This window comes from Alexandromys fortis, unplaced genomic scaffold, assembly GCF_014885135.2.
Source record: "Alexandromys fortis isolate MF-2015 unplaced genomic scaffold, M_Fortis_MF-2015_v1.1 scaffold_27, whole genome shotgun sequence".
Lineage (NCBI taxonomy): Eukaryota > Metazoa > Chordata > Mammalia > Rodentia > Cricetidae > Alexandromys > Alexandromys fortis.
In genome coordinates, this window is record NW_026067952.1 from 5,746,432 (window position 1) to 5,764,251 (window position 17,820).

General features: G+C 41.3%; 1 protein-coding gene across 1 annotated transcript in view; it reads left to right on the forward strand.

Annotated features, from left to right (window-relative positions):
* Window positions 1-17,820, forward strand: part of Ptprt (protein tyrosine phosphatase receptor type T) — a 1,017,256-nt gene that overhangs the window by 699,415 nt on the left and 300,021 nt on the right. The window lies entirely within an intron of this gene.

Here is a 17,820-nt window from a genome sequence, read left to right on the forward strand (position 1 = left end):
TATATATCAGTTCATGGGTTTTAGAAAGACTCCTATAGTTATTCTCTGTTTCAAGGGTAAAAGATTCCTAAGTTTTAACTTGCTGTATACGCAAAGCATATTATATCATTAGCCAACTGGTAGTTCCTAATCCTCCCACCCATCAACAAGGTTTTTTCTTATCATACATAAATAGATCATATTCAGGAGGAACACACCCACCAAGTAGACACTTGAAGATGATAAACCAAGCTCTCTAGAGTCTGTTGGAGAACAAAAACTTAACTTTCTCCCCAAAGGCTGATAATCTAAGTCAAGAACCAGCATGTGGGTAAAATTGCCTTACTAATCATTTATGTATTCTGAGACAGAATGAGCTTCTAATACTGGACAAAGTAGAAAACAGAGCGATAAAGATGAGGGGCCTGGATGCTGAAGTTAAAAATGGTATACATTGTGTCCTAAAAGCTGCCCATAGTCTCAGGTCCTCCTTGGTAAGCTCCTCCTTTCTTCAGACCTGATCGCTCATCTGTAAGATGTAAGTGCCAATCACTGCTTCAGACTATAACACATCACTCCCAGGCTGAGACCTGAAACCTAATCTGCTCAAGGACTCATGCCACTAAGCAACCATGCAGAGACAGGCACCTGCAAAGTGCTTGGAAGGGAACTAGGCACAGTGTAAAGCTTTTTTTGAGTCAAGGATCAGGGTTGATCTAATGCACCCATAAGCTTTCTAGAGACATGGATGGCCCTCGGATATCTATGAAGCAAGAGGTTATCAGCATGTACAAACCACCTTGTCTCACTGGACACCTGGTTTCAAAAGATCTATATAATGTCCTCATTTTAGAAAGTTATTTCGGGGACCTTGGTACAGCTCTCAGGGTTAACACTTGGAAGGAGAAATACAAGCACAATAATGTCTATGATCGTTCTTGGGCCACAGAGAAAAATTTTTCCTTCTGTGTTTATTAGAAGAGAAACATTCATATTGGCACATTTGACTAGGTAAGGAATAGTCAAAATATTGTCTGAAACAAAAATCCTATCAATTCACAGTTGTGTGTTTTTCATTGTAGAGACCACAATCAGAGAGAAAAAGAGGAAGGGAAGGAAAGAGACAGAGACAGACAAACTGACATGGAAATTTATTGTTCATAGCAGCTTGTTTTTCATACAGCAGGGTAAAGATCCATGATTTAGAGAGTGATGGTCCTATCACGTGAAATTTCTCCATTGTAGAAGCATACACATTCAGAGTTCATGGACCAGCAACACCGAAAAGATTTTAGAAACCAACATAAGCTAATTTACCATCTCTTATTAACATTTAATTTAAAAAGATATAATTCCAAAGCTACAAAAGGATATCATTTCAGAATAAAAGTCTCTGAAATTGAATGAATTTAGCTTTATGAATAGCTCATGGTAATTGCCTTATTTTTTCTCATTCAAAATGATGACAGCTTGGTCATGAAAGGCTCTGCTTCTTGCACTTAGCTGCTCTTGGAAAGCCCTAGGTTCCACTGTTTTAAAAGCGTGCCTGAATCTCCACATAGACTTCTTTCTCAAGAGCTCATCAGCTTTTATATCATAGGGCTATGCATTGCTCTCCCTAGCAAAGCAATGCTTGCCATTCTGTGATTAGACTAAAGAAACAGATGGACAGAGAAGTGGCCCAAACACAGCTGTGAGTGAGATATGTGGATTTGTAACATCTGTGTGAGGTACAATCTCTGGAGCCCTTAGACACAAGGTAATAGGAAGATGGAGAATCTTGTCTGGCTTATTTGTTTATGAACCCAGTGCCATGTGGAGACTCGAAGACCTGGATTAATTTCCATAATGGACTCTTCTAGAGCTGGCTCTGTGGCGATATTTTCAAGTAACTCCGTGGGCTATGATTATAGAGAACCAAGGCCAGTAGATTGCTACTGACTGACATTTCTGTGAGCCATTTGAGAACACACCAAAACTCTTGGGGGATTCTGTTTTTGTGTGTCTAGTCCATTGTATTCCGTGTGTAAGCATGACTGTGACGGTGCATGTCACAAGCTAACAAGGCCAAAGCATGGTAAGAATGTTAATGTGGAGGTCAGGCACTAGATCAGAATCCAAGTTTGCCTCATTACCGGTGTGAGGACTGTGACACATCGGATATTCCCTTAGGACTGCAGGCTTCTCGACTGGCAAAAATCTTGAAAAATAGTAATGTAATTTACTAGATGAGGTTGCTGCAAGGTTCATATTAAATACGTATTTAGCACAGTCTTGGAATTTAGAAGTAATGTGTTATCTATTAGCACTGCATAGAAATGAGGAAGTTGAGGGACAGAAATGTGACATGTCACGCGGTCATCAGCCAGGATGGCATATCCTGTCTCCTGAACTCAGGAGAAGCCTCTGATAAAACACAGTGTGGCTCATGGACCAGCACTGCCTGGGAACTTCAGAAATACAACACACCAGGCCCCATCAGTACTTCCTGAGCCATAATTTCCAGTGTAACCAGACCCTGGTAGATTCATAACAACTGAGAAGAGCTTTCCTAAAAACATGGGATTTTAGAAAGTTCTTGCAGTTGACAGAAGAGCATGCACTCTTGAGCAGAAAGAGGTGGGGTTCCTTCCACAATGAGCTCAAGCTAGCCTTGTCCCTGAGAACAAGCAGTAGACCTTGCTTTTAGAGACATCTATCACGAAATATGTGTTTATGAGGCAATTTCCAAATTTAATTAGATGAAACCAATTTGCTTTTTAAAATTAGGATCTAGCTGTAATTTCCAGAGAGGAATCCATAAATTACAAAGCACTCTCTTCTAGCCTCAAAATAAAACCCCTAATATTTTGTTACAGAGAAAAAACTAGGGTGACACAAATGGAAGAGAAATTCAGATTTTCTGTGCCTTTCTATATACAACCCAACCTCGACTCACCAAAACCAAAGCAAAAAGCATGCACACATGTGCATGCACATACACAAACCCACACACACACGAGAGAGAGAGACAGAGAGAGACAGAGATAGAGAGAGAGACAGAGAGAGAAAGAGAAAGACTAGTTCCCATTGCTGAAACCATGTGTCTTAAACAGAGTGGGTCCAAGCAGTGCTCCGACAAAATTTCTTCCCCTTTAAATCCACATCACACAGCAACCTCTGGAGTTATCCTTAAAAAATCTTGTACCCCCCAAATCCGAGCGGCTTTGATTAAGTACCATTCTGTCTTTGAACTCTGGTCTCCATTTTATAATCTGACCACACTAGAGGTGAAGAATCTCAAGCTACAGAACCATGGCATTAGAACTTCAATCAGCAAGATCCTCCGCTGGTAACTCCCATGCACAGTTGAGCATACCAAGCTGTGTTCTGAAAGATATTCTAAAATTCCACCATTTGGACCTTTATAAGGAGGCAGTGGATGTAGTGACAGAATTACAAACTCATCTGGAAACATCTGCGTGAAGGAAGCATGGCAGTCGTTGCATGGAAGATATGGCTGTGTGCTAAGGAATGCTCCTTACGGTGGGATCCAGAGAGCCAAGTATTTTCATCAACAGTGTAGAAATCTTGCTTTCAGACAGTTTTTACGTCTGAGTGGGATGCCAAGTTTCATCAGTCAGGGCCTAGATGTGAAAGAAGGACAGGGACAACCAGAATTCCTCCAACCCAGACCATGACAATAGCCAGAATGAGGTCACTTAGGGCAAAAACCTGTCGAGCAATTGTCTCAAAGTTCTTCAATAAAATCACTGAGAGACAAACTGCCCAGAGCTCATGAAAATAGTAATCAATATGTGTTTTTGTTCCAATTCAATTAATTGTGCTCATCTCTGCCCCAAAATAAAATTCACACCACATGAGGGAATTGGGACAGAAGATGTTACACTTGCAACTGGGTTAACGAAGTGTGAAAAATATTTAAAATTCAGACATATGAAGCTTACCAGTAAGCCTTTCTGTTTAGCAGTCAAAATCACCAAGTTTCTAATTACAGAGTATAAATCTGAGAAGCTTAAAGGGAATGAGAAGAACCTAATGAGGCAGGAATGGGTGTCTTGATTATACTAGACTTGATTGACATTTATCTTGCAAGCTATTCTAGGTACCCAACATTCAGAGTTAAGCAAAACACAGACTTTGCCTCAATAAAACAAGGCAGCATTGCTGTGTGGGAACGCCTTTAAAAGGTATGATAGGTCGAAGAATTGTCAATATTTTTCCAGCATACAGATGGCTGGATTCAGTATGAACATAAAGCAGGGACTCAAGAAATCAACATAGTAGAATGTACTCCAAGACGGCAGCGAGTTCTGAGGCAGAGGAGCTTTGAGCAGGATCAGAGCAAACAGCAACTTTGATGGAGAGAGGTAGCAAGCTGTGTGCAAGATCAGGGTTAAGGGCTCAAAGAGGAGGCTTCTGGACCTGGATGCATGCACACACCACCCTCTGCCCTTTAGCTTGAGCACAGTGAGTACTTAGGCCCCAACAATACTGGCGCTCATGTCTATGATCCACAGAGGAACATTGGGAAGGATGCAATATGGTCCAGATGGACAGGAGGTAGGAAGGGATCCGCTGAATCATGACTAAAACAACTCTAAGCCCGAATTTGAATAATTTAAGACAGATCTGTGTTAATTAGGATATAAGATTTCCATAATGCAGACCACTATGGGGTCTGGTAAGCCAGGCTGGCAACTAGATAAAGAAACCTATTGATTGTTTTGAATTGCTAATGACAGAAATATGAACATTATCTGTTATCCCAGATGCTGTACAGAGAATCCACAGAAAGTTCTATCATTTCTCCTGCCCAGATAGTCCCAGGTCAAGACAAATGGCCCCATTTCCACCAAGCCTATTCTGAGTGCCATCTGATTCCTGGACCATTTAGTGGCTCTTGTCTGCACCCAACCATACCCCACTCCCGGTGCACTGCCAATTTCATCATGCCAATCATGTTCCTTGACCTCCCCTGCATTTTAGGACACTGAATCTTCTAGCCTCTGCTTGCCTCTTCTATTTGAGTTCCTATTAATTGCTATGACCCAGCTCCCCCAGCCTTCTATCACTTTCTTAGGCTCCCCAAGTCTCCTGCAACCTTTTGAACGCCATCCTCCCTGACTTTTTTCCCGTGTTAGGTTTTGTTCCTCTTGTTCTTTACTTACAAGAGGATTTGCTCTCTACTTCCCACTTGGTGCCAGACTGATTCTTCTTGTTTCCGTTTTAGCCACTTGCTTTTTTAAATTCTCTTCCATAGACCACACTCAATTTGATTATGTACCATACCGTAGCCTTATCTAAGCCCTTGGACTTTTAGCACCATGAGTTATGGGCTCTGCGATGATTAATTTTTCTGTGTTATCTTGGCTAGGTCACAATGTCTAGAAGTGTGGTCAATCATCACACTGCACACTTTTGTAGAAGTGTTTGGGGTGAGATTAACTAGACAAGTGTACTGTGGATAAACCAGATTGACTTATATAATATGAATAGGGCCCCTGCCAATCAGGTGAAGATTTGGGTAAAGAGAAGGCTGAGCTCTGCTGAGTGAAAGGAATTCAGCCAGCAGACCTTCAGATCTGAACTTAAAACATCAGCTCTCTGATTCCATGTCAGACTTTAGTCTTGAGCACCCAAAATTGTAGGTTCTGCATAATATGTACTCATTGAACATTCTTTAAATGAATGTGTAGAACTGTGCTTTGTCTTATCACGAGGTGTGGGGAATTTATGTCTAAGTTATTTAGTGGTTTAAACCTGGTTAAAGATTAGTGTTGCCTCTTATTAATCCTCAGTTTTACTTTGAACCTAAAACTGTCCTAAGAAGGGAACCCACTTTTGTTTTCCAGACAGGGTTTCTCTGTGTAGCTTTGGAGTCTGTCCTGAAACTAACTCTTGTAGACCAGTCTGGACTCGAACTCACAGAGATCCACCTGCCTCTGCCTCCAGAGTGCTGCGATTAAAGGTATGCACCACCACTGCCTGGCAGAAAGGAACCTGTTTTTTTTTTTTTTATCACATTTTGAACCCTTGAAAAATGTATGTATTAAATAATGAGATAGTTACACCAATGAGTGGATAGCTAGATAGATTTCACTGCAGTCCAAATAGCTAAGGAATTCTTACAGAGAGCTGTGTGATTTGAGTGTATTTGTTTGTCTGATAATTTTATATTTATTGAAGAAACTTCCATGAAGATGATACAAGATGTCAAATAAGCACAATGCAAAATAAACCCAGCCTCTACTATCCTATTAAGTGCCTGCTAAAAAACACAGCCTGGACCATTGCTTACTCCATATTCTATCTTACTGGGCTAGCCTCTACCTGCTTCTGATGCAAGACACTGAAGCCAACTTATTCCTTATTCATAGATAGATGCAAGGTGCCTATGCTCTTAAAGGCTTAAATTTTGAGAAGCTCTGATTGGCCTTTGCCCCCTCAAGATTACTGCATGAATAGGGTATGCAGTATTGGCAGACACACTGGGAGACAACATTGCGCCACCATCCCTTTACGTTTGATAATTGCCTCTTATAACTCAGATGCAGTAGCCCACCACAGACTTTATTTATGACTCTTCCTCCTCTCCTAGATAGCAGAAATTGGTTCTATTGTTTTTCATAAAATTAACAAAGATACACATGCACACAACACATAATGTTTGCCCAGAGGTATTTCCTAAATCTTAAAAGCCAGGGCTCTGAGATGTCTGGGAGCCATTTCTTATTTTAGAATCCCCAGCTCATCACTCACTCCTCATAGGATGCTTCCTTCCAGAGACTTTAAACATGTAGGCATCTCTGGGTAGATGCCATAGACAGGGCACGGTGTCTGAGTATAAGAGGCAGGATAACGGGTATGTTACTATGAACAGCTCTGCTTGAAAAGGCTGATTTCTGACTCTCAGAGTCTTGAAGGAAGGAGACGTGTGCTGAAGTAAGTTGCATTTATGCATGTAGGTACATTATTACCACCTGTCACTCCCCTTCAAGATACCAACGGTGCCTACATATTGGCCTTGGGTGCTCTGTTTTATTCTATTACAACATGGGTATCTGTGATGGAGCCGGGGAACATGGTGAAAGACATCATTAGATGTGTAGCACATGTTACTTAAGAACAGAAACTCATTCTCCAGGCAATAGGTTTTCCAGAAGAGACATCAGTCATTCAGTTAGCTGTAAACTGTGGGATCCAGTGCATGGGAATGCAGTGTAGACATGCAGGTACATTTGTGTTTGAGTGTTGGTGTGTTTGTGGGAGAGTTTATATTTTGTGAGTTTATTTTGTGTGTGCTGGTGTTGAGTATAAATAAGTATGTGTTCACATCTGATGAGGCATCTGTGATTAGTGTTTACCCTTATACCATACTCAGCTTCCTAACTCCTTCCCTAGAATTGCTCCAGCTCACGGTAGAGAGGACGGTAACCTCTTGGGAGAGCTGCCCCGTCGTCTCAAGAGGGTTCCAGTTGTAGCTCATGGACTTCTCGTCATAATATCATTTAGAAATTTGCTGAGGAGAAATTTTAGATTGAAGAAAAAAATCTCCAGGAGAGATGAAGGATGAACATGAACCATGATCTTAGTTCTGTATTTGCCCAGGGTGGCCTCTTTCATGCTTCTTAAGTGGAACTGCATTTTGATGCACTGCGTGGGACCAGAACCTTTGTAGGGGACCCCTCTGTACACAGTCACATGACTAGTGAGGGATGCTTCCCCTAGTGGCCATGTCCTTTTCAATACACTGCCCAGAGGCGGTGTGTAAGTTGCTGAGAATGTCTTTAAACATCGTAGGTTGTTCTCTTTTCATGTCTGATGTTTTACCACTCACTTCTATGGAATTCTGCCAGCCTGGGCAGCGCGGCATTGCTTTTAAATGGCTGCGTGGTGTTTCTGTTTGGGTCAGACTCCTTTAGTGTTCAGGACATAAATGAATGGGAGCTGCAAGTTTTCATCTGCTGTCAGGACAGGTGGTAGCTCCGAGCCCCTGGAGGCTGGAATTCAAATTTGCCATTGATTCCAGCTTATCTCTGTCATTGTTTAGGAAATAGCAGATGGCTTTTCTTCTCCTCCCCAACCCAATTGGATCTTTTCTTTTCATTACTTTTTACTTTGCTCTTAACTTGGAAGAAGTGATTCCTTTACAACTGGCACCAAAGAACAGAACTTTGCTCCAATTTCTTGTGGTTTCAATACATGTAGACACATATGTACAGACACATAACACATGAACACACAGCCGTACAAACATATGGATGATTAGGCACACACATATAGAATATGCATGTACATGTTTATATGCACAAACACATATATATTTGCATGTATATATGATATATGTATAATAGGCAAGCACATGCAAACACACAAACGGATACACTTGCATATGCATAGAGATTTGTATGTTCATACATATGCATATAATGCATGCATGTGTATATCTATCAATCTATCTATATATTTATATATGCATACACATGTATGCCTGCATACCATGTCCTTCAATTCGTCATAAAGGTGCTCATGGCTTTCTTGGTTTCTTATTTTGTTCTAGGCATATTATTAACATGTGTCTTTTACTGAAAATCAGATTGGAAATTATTCAGTTAGGAAAATTAAATTATTCAATTTTGGTGTTCCTTTGGCAAATGATGTGTTGGAATTAGTCCTCCTCTAGTTTGGGTCTTAGTTTCCACATTTATTAATTTGGAGATTTAACCAATAGACTCAGGGGGGTCTTGCAGGCCCTGACATAACCACTTGAGGGCCAAAAATTAGATTAATGCTACTCCTAGTTTCATGAAGCCCTTTACTTATTCTTCTGTGTGCGACCTTTTTGTTCATTCTGTATGTGATCTTCTTATTTATCCAATCATGCTAGTGGGTCATTTATTAGACATGCAGAATTTTGAAGTACCTTTCATATACTTATTATCTACAGAAGTCCATATATCTATTTATATCTTTTCAACTCATCCTTCTGCCTCTTCCTGTGTTCTGAATGCTCTACATAATATTTTCACATTTTATATAGCTTTATAATGAACATTTCTCTGTAATCATTTGAAGTATTTTCATTCTAAGTTATATTCCTGACATGCCTCCCTATTGATGAATATAGCTGTAGTTCATTCCCCTTGGCTGCTGTCTATTAGTCCATCATTTGAGTTATGTACCTTGCACACACGAGGGATTGCTCCCACGAGGTTATTTTTATCAGTGTGCTGGAGTGAGCACCGTCCATTCAGGTCAGGTAACACAGGACTGAAATCTTAGCTATTGGGAATAACGAGGTATGAGGATCACAAGTTGAAGGTGTTCCTGGTCTAAAGAGTGAGTTCACAGTGAGTTTGGGAAACATAACTAGCTCAATGGTAGATCATTTGCCTAATAGTCATGCAGTCCCAGGTTTGATACCCAGTACTAACAAGAGTACCACTTGTTATATAATAGAGTACTTCTATTTATTCAAGTATCTGTTTTGTCCTTGGTGTGAATCTAGAAGATGGGTATTGTGTTATAGTTAACTATGCCCCCAAAAAGCCAAACAATTTTCTGAACTAGTTTAACAAGTTAACATTATTTTAAGCAAAATACAAACACCATGATGACTTTTGGACCCTTTTTCTTTTGATATTGTCATGCTCCTTTTGGCCAGATAAGTGTCAAATGGCATCTAGTTGATTCTCCCCATATAACCCCAAGATCATAAATAATCCTGAATAAGGCTGAATCTCCGCCTTTCTTTGTTCATCTGTATTTCATTCTCTGTCAGATTTCTACTCTTGCCATTTGCCTTTAAATTAGATGGCACACTCCTTTCTCTTGCTATGTGATGCATTTCAGAACATATTTTGATACTTATCCTCTTAGTTACCCACATAGCTTGATACGTTTACCCTCTGTAAGTATATTTTGAAACATAAGTCTTTTATTATCAAATTCAGTCTTGGATTGTCTTAGTACAAGTCTCTGTTCCTGACAAGTCCTTCTCTAACCTGTAGACAGAAGTTTCTGTCCTGCCTGGTCCTGCAGCCATTCAGTTCCAAAGAAACACACAGAAACTTATATTAATTATAAACTTCTTGGCCTATTAGCTCAGGCTTATTATTAACTAGCTCTTATAACTTAAATTAATTCATAATTCTTATCTATGTTTAGTGGCTTGGCACCTTTCCTCAGGAAGCATTCTTATCTTGCTTCCTCTGTGTCTGACCAGTGACTGATTCTCAGCCTTTCCATTTCCTAGAATTTTCTTAGTCTGGTTGCCCCATGTATACTTCCTACCAGGCCAATCAGCATTTTATTGACCTAATACAAGCGACAAATCATTGCAGTGTACAAAAGCATTATCCCACAGCAATTCTCCTTTTTTTTCTTTTCAAAACAAGTCTACCCTAACCCAAGTCAAGAAGAATAATTTCCTGTATTTCTACTAATATGTGTAAGTTTTGCTCCTGAGATATGTGTTTTATCCATTTGCAGTTATTTTTATATATGGTGCAAGATGGAATATACAGTGGGCTTTTTTCAGTGTGGAATAAATACTTTAGTTGAGTCATCTCAGTTTACTTTACTAGCTGTATCTATAGCTTACCCCTAAATTCTTGATATGTTTTATATTTTCTTCTGTGATTTCTATCTTCCACTGGCCTCAATAACAACCACACATGTCCAAAATTATTATGGTGCCACGTTTAACCTGAATCTCTGATAGAGCACATCCCTCTGCCTCATCCTTCAGAATATCTTGATTATTCTTGCCCCAAGGGCTTTCATTTTAGAATCTACTCATCAAATTTAATGACAACATCTGCTGCCATTTTGATTAGAATAGCATTGACTATGTAAAACTATATGCGGGTAATTGACATCTTTACAATATTAAATTTATCTATATTTAGGCTTGTTTTAATATCCCCCTTACTTTTATTACCTTACTTATAGAGGTGTGTTGTGTTTCACATAAAACCTACTTTGGTCAGAAGGAATTGTGCTTCTCACTCTTATTTCCCTGTAGTTTCCATGGCCATCTCTTCTGCCTCAGTTTATTATGCTCAGAGCTCTTGGTTGTCAGAAGGCTCATGTGCCTACTCGTCCTTGGCCAACTCATTTTACTATACACCTTTTACCTTCTCAGAAAGACCCCCTGTAATTGCCCTAAAATGAGACTTTCCCCTGCACAATTGTTTCTCATTCCTATATAACATGCCATAATTTAGCATTATAGTATATTTATTTGTGTCTCCCTATATTATAATTGCTGTGCTGTGAAGATAAGACCTGCATATGTAATATTCACCATAGGAAAGAATGCAATTCCTTATGTGAGACCCACTGATTGCAAATGTGATTTGTTAATGCATGAGGATTGGAGTTTTTTCTAGTGATAGCCAAGCTTGCAATAGCTTCGTTCACAGACACGACCTGATAGGATCATGTGAAATCTCAAGGGTCTATATCAGATTCTTTAGCAGTAATCTTTAATGGCATGCATGATACCCAAATGACCAACAAGTTTGCATTTAACTCATGAAATTCAGTTTCTTAGCCACAAACTTGTTAAAGCTCTGGGTCTTTATTTATACCTCTGTTCCATATCCTAGAACTGTACCTGCTAAAAACACTCAGTAAATAAGTGCTTGGTAGATAAAAGTGCACTTCAAACTTGAACCAAATCTCCTCCCATAAGATTATTTAATGAGTCTGTTCATGTCTCTGTGTGTACAAGTGTGTGCAAGCATGCCAGGAATGAATGGAGGTCAGAAGTTGTCTTTGTGTGTTCTTTTCTACCACTCTCTACCTCCGTGTGGATTCTCTGTTTGCTTGTTACTGTGTTTCTTAGTGAACCTGGAGCTCACTGATTGGCTAGACTGACTGGCCCAGCAGCTCTGGGGAATCCACCTGTCTTCCTCTACTCTGGTGCTAGGATACCACCCATGTGTCTCCATGCCCAGAAATAGGCGGTAGAATTTGAATTTAAGACTTAGTGTTTGCATAGCAGATATATCACCGACTGAGCCACCTCCTCACCCTTCACGGCTTTATGTTTTTTAAACAAATAATTTATTATCAAAGAATCTTAGTGACATTGTAACATCACATCATGACATGCGGAGAGGGAGTAGAAAGTCACTCCTATGTGTGTTCCTTCGCACACCAGCATTTTATAAACAGATTCATTTTCTTTCTGGACACCATCAATTTGCAGCATCTCTGATGTGTTGATGATCACATTTTGACTTTTCACCATGTCCAACACATTTCCATTTCTGTGTAATCCTCTTTATCTCATATAATGGCTCTCTGGAAACACGGGCTATGCCTTACTTTGTAATCACTTCATTTGGGATGTGTCAATTGATCTTTCTAGGATGTAGAACAGAATTGGGAGACATAGGAGTGAACTTCTCTTTAAACAGCTGGTGAGGAGAGTCTGACTCCTGCCTTCCGTCCCCCTCTTATAGATTTGTCGGCAGCAAGCAGAAGCACTCATATGCCTCCCATTGATCGCAAAACTCTGCTCAAAATAATAGCTCTCTGTGTTCAATAGAAATGGATCTAAGGGAGGGGAGTAGAACAATATGTCCAGATTGGGATGGAAATCTATACACTCAAGGTTAGGAGACTGGACATAGATTGCTCCTTGTTTGAAAACTTAGCTTTCAGATTGTTATTTCCTAACAGAAGGAGATGCATGGATGGCGTAGATGTGTACTCACTTTCCCTAATACCTAGTCCCGTATAAATGCCAGTAATCCACCAGGGAATGCTCTTCTACAGAAACTGCCGTGGCCTCTGGACTCCTCTCAGTGTCAAGACACGAGAGGTGCTTATTTCCAGTCAAATGAGCTCCGGCATTCAGGATACAGCATGGCTTCACTTGGTGGGTGGCGGTGAAATTCTAAAGTTATCAGTCTGTCTCATAGAATTTCGTTTCTCTTTGTGTTTTTATTGTTGTGTTTTAATTTTAAAATATTATGTAATGTGTGCTGGCATTTTTGCCTGCCTGTATGTCTGTGTGAAGTGTGTGTGTGTGTCTGTGTGTGTCCTTGCACGTGCACACACACACACACACACACCTGCCGACTGCGGAGGGCTTCTAGTCCCCTGCACCTGGAGTTACAGTGTGAGCCAAAATGTCAGTTCTGGGAATTGAACCTGGGTCCTTTGCAAGGGTATCCAGTTTTTAACCCTTGAGCCTTCTTTCCAGCCCTGCCCATGTGTTCTTGGAACTAATTTGTACATAGCTTTTCCGGTCTAAGCCTATTTTCGTTTCAAACACTTTTTGCAATAGTCTTCATGGACATTGATCTAATATCCTCAGGGACCTGAGAATTATGGACCAAGCAAATGAGACAGTATGAAACCCTTGTAAAGCTCCCTAGACACCGTCGTCTACCCTGAGCTGTGGGTGTCCTGTCAGCTGTACACTGAGACAAGGCCTGCACATGTCGGGGTCAGAGTCACTTCAATGTGGAGATTAGACTCAACACAGGGAGTCCGTGGGACCAGAGGTATTAAAAACAAATTGAGCAACTGGCTGTGGTTTCTGAGGATCAACCTACTCACAAAAGGACCCAAGCCTGTGTGTGGAGGTGCAGGGAGCATGTCAAGACCAGTTTTCTTTCGGTGATCTCCTAGAAAGGACCATTTGGGGCACGTTCCCCCCATCTTCCAGGCATCAAGACTAACCAGAACTGAAGTTTTCATTGGTCCTTTGACCTAGGTAGCATGTGGTTGAGATTTCCCAGGAAGGTATGACGAAGGTAAAATTAAGATCAGAACTGGCGAGCTCCCTTCACCCACAGCTATTATTTCTTCTTACCAAGGTGTGCTTCTGCTCTTTTGGAGTCTTTGGAAAATGCCCATGGGACCTGACCCAGGAAAACAGCCATCATCCCCAGCGTTAGTCACTGTAGCTGTTACTTCCCGTGCTGATGTGATGAAATGCCCCGACAAAAAACATGAAAGGGGCTAAAAGGGTTTGGTTCACAGTTTAACGATGCTGTCCATCCGGGAAGGGAAGTCAGAGCAGCAGGAGTTCAAGGTGGCTGGTCACGCTGAGCGCACCATCGCATCGTGGGAAGGCAGAGTGATGGATGCTGTTGCCCAGCCGCCTTTCTCCTTTGTGTTCAGTCGGGGAGCCCTGGAATGGTACTGCCCTCAGTAAAGGTGGCTCTTTCTGACTGAGTTTACCACATCTAGTGAATCCATACAGGCATGCCCATGAGCTTGCTTCCTAGGTCATACTGGATCCTCTCATGCTGGCAATAGAGAGCCTCACAGACATGTTGTCAGTAATGATGCTCAGGGCTTTGCCCTTCCTTGCCTTCTGGGTCAGTGTGCTGTCTGCAGTCCTGGGACACAGTTCTCAGTACTGAAGCTTACATGTCTTACAGTGTAGAAGAAGGGAGTGACCTACGAGGCCTTTCTGAAGAAGAGGCTAGAAGGGAGAAAGCCCACCCTTGAACAATTCACCCACACTCATCATGCCTGAAAACCCTCAGGATATCTTAAGGACCTTGTAAGCGTACGCTTCTCTGTGTTCTCCTCAACTATACCCTCATCCTGTAATCTTAGCCTCCCTCGGATAATTTTTATAACCACATTACAGAAATTTGATATTAGAGAAAAACAACTATAATTTCCTCCCCACTACAATTATTTTGTCTTGTGTTTTATCTTTATTAATATGCATACATTTTCACCTAACAATAATTACATAAAATTTGTTATTGTAATTCTTCATTAAGCATTTTATCACAATCACGATGCCTTTAAAGTACCATAGAAACAGCTTATCTTTTTTAATGACGGCATAATTGTCCATTGAGTATGCATTCCAGAATTTACGTTCCCATTCTTCTATTGTTTTCCCATATTTCATATGATGAACCAAGGCTTTTGGTAGCATTGTATCATGATGGAAAAAAAAAACATGACCTTCAAATCAGATTAACCTGAATTCAAACTCTATTACTAATATTACCCAAATATCTTTGAGGCAAAATGAACTTATTTGGGAAGTTAGTTTATTGGCTTAATGTATAAACTAGTGTCTAGGCAAAAGCAATTTTCAAACCCACAGTGCTGAAATATTGTAAGAGTTAGATAGATTGCTGTCATAGCTACTGAGGAACCATTCAGTGTCATAGCTGGCTTTTCTTCCTCCTCTGGGGAATGTGTTTTCTATATTGAACAACCACCCTCCCCTTCACACACACACACATACACACACACACATACACACACACATACACACACACACACTCACAATTGCAGGGTTGAATGGGATGAATACTCTTTGTAACTCTTGGTGCAGATTGCCAAATTGCTCTCCAAGTGCATTGCACCCCTATGAGCATGTGTTTTGAGTCTTGTGTTGAGCTTTTCTGCCAATCATCGAGTCTGGGAAGCAGGTCTTTGGCAGCCCACCAAAGATTTATGTCAGCTTTCATGATACCCTCAAGGAGGCTGCTGCGTGAAGCACTCATCACACACGTTGGCAGATCCATTTGCACTCTCCAAGGACGTGCTAGGAACACTTGCCTCATCATCTCCTGCTTCCTCCCTCTTCCTTGTGCCCGAAAGCAGAAAGTAACATGTCTGGGTCCCAGGAGTAACCCGGAGCACCCTGACACCCCATGAGATCTCTGGGGTAGGTAGCCCAGGCTAGGTCACTACAGCATCTGCCATCAACTTCCCTGTGCTACCCCACCAGGTGTGCCTGTCTGTTGCCCTTCCAAGGACTCAGTGAGCTCATCTGTAACAGATGTCCTGAGAGGTGTGCTGTCCATGTCTCCAGGCCACACTCATTTATATTATAGTTTGGCAACTACAGTACTAAACTAGCTTCCAGACAAGATTTTCTACCATACCAGGATGGCCTCCGTTTTAGAACGATGTTCTTTCTACTTCAGGATTCTCCTACCCTGCAGAACGTCTTTTCTGTATCTTTAGACTTGGCTCTTCTGGGTCAGCCCCAGAGCAAGCAGTGCTTCCATGGCCGAGGTGATCAAAATCAATTTGCTGAAACCTGGATCATAAAGTCACTCTATTGTTTAAAATCCACATTTGATTCCAGTTACTCTTAGGATAAGATCACAACTCCTCTTTATCATGACTAAGGATGCCCTCTATGAATGTCCCAGCCCTTTCTAACTTTCCTAGCAACTTTTTTTTTGAGGATGCAGCTCTTTATTGGAATATTTTCAATTGTGTTTGCAAACATTAACACTAGGGGAAAACAAAGTCTTATTCCATCGGAACCTGCTGGGTAGCAGCCTCAGTGACCTCTACCTGAGCCTTAGCAACCCTCACAGGAGACAGCTGGGTGGAGGCATCATCAACCTCCTCAAGAAGACACTGGGTCTCATCCTCTGGAGCAAGGTCCTCCTCTTGCCTCATTCGCGGGCGGAAATAGTTAACCAAGTTGGAGATCATCTGGGAAACGTCTTCTTGGTAATAAGGAGGCCCGAATATCAAAATCTCTGCATCCTCTTCAGGATGCCAATGGGTCACTTGAAGCAAGGTACGTGATGTACTCTCAACATGTGGGATGTACTCTCCATCCTTGCCAAATATCGCTTCCACGAACCAAGGATTCACATACACTGTCTTTGGATCATCCAGATGCTCGGTACAGAACCGCTCCGGCAGCGTGCTGGAGTCTCCAACCACTTCAAATAAGGTCCCTTCTTTGTGCTTCAGCTGGACCAGCGACTTATAAGTCTTAAAAGGGACCATGGTGGACCAGTATTGTCACAAACAGCCTAAGCAACTCCAAACCCAGTAAACCCACTCCTAGCAACTTTTTATTATTAATATACATTACCCCAGAATCCACAGGGTTACATTGCAACCATTATCATATTCCATGCTACTCTTCTCTTCATTATCTAGGACACCATAGATATAGGATATATCTATGTCATGTGTCCTTTATTGAATCCTCAGTACCCTGCTAAAGGATCATCTCAGGAACATTTTGTACTTCTGTACTACCTGGATTAAGGGGTCATTCCTTGTTTTATAATAGTATTTTTTATTCTGCACCATGTCTCTTTATGTCTGAATCTATTGGTAGCTCAGAATTCTGATTTTCTAGGATTCATCCTGTTCCTTGTTGAGTCTCAGGACCCATATCTGTGGCGTCTTTCAGGGGTGACAGTTGTGCCGTGTCTTTTCTACCTGCTGCCCCTTGCAAAAGATCAACTCACAGCTCCCACGGTGCTGCCTTCCTTTCTTGCTTCTGTTTCTTGGTATCCATTCCTGGCAGGACCGGGGAACCCTGTCTTCTCTGTGTCCTGATCCCTCCCATTTGGAAAGAACATAGAATTCTCAACGTTACCTTCCAGGTTCTGGCCCCTGTCACTCCACTCTTCTCTCCCTCCGTCCAGTCCCTCTCCTACTAGGCTCTCCAGTTTCCTCCAAGGGGCCTATAGATTATAAATAATTCTTCATTAAATTATCTACAGTTATTCATTTGTTTCTGGAACAATGAATGGGGGAACTATTAAACCCCCATTATGATTACCATGCACCACTCTGAGCGCTTATCATTCTGTACCTTATTGAAACCTTATATCCCTTCATGGTAAGGGTTATTTTTCTGTTTAAACCAGGTACTTGGAGAGAGGAATTAAGTTACCAAAGATCTCAGGACTGGTGGGGCCAGATTGAGAGGAGGATGCTTCATGCCCCAGTAAAGATGGCTTCATCATTATGGTTCAATTTGCAAATCTCATTCCACTTAAAGATTTTTTGCAGCTCAACAGAGGTATTCAACACTGTCCCTCCCTTTATGCAATTGAATTGCATGCTTGACCT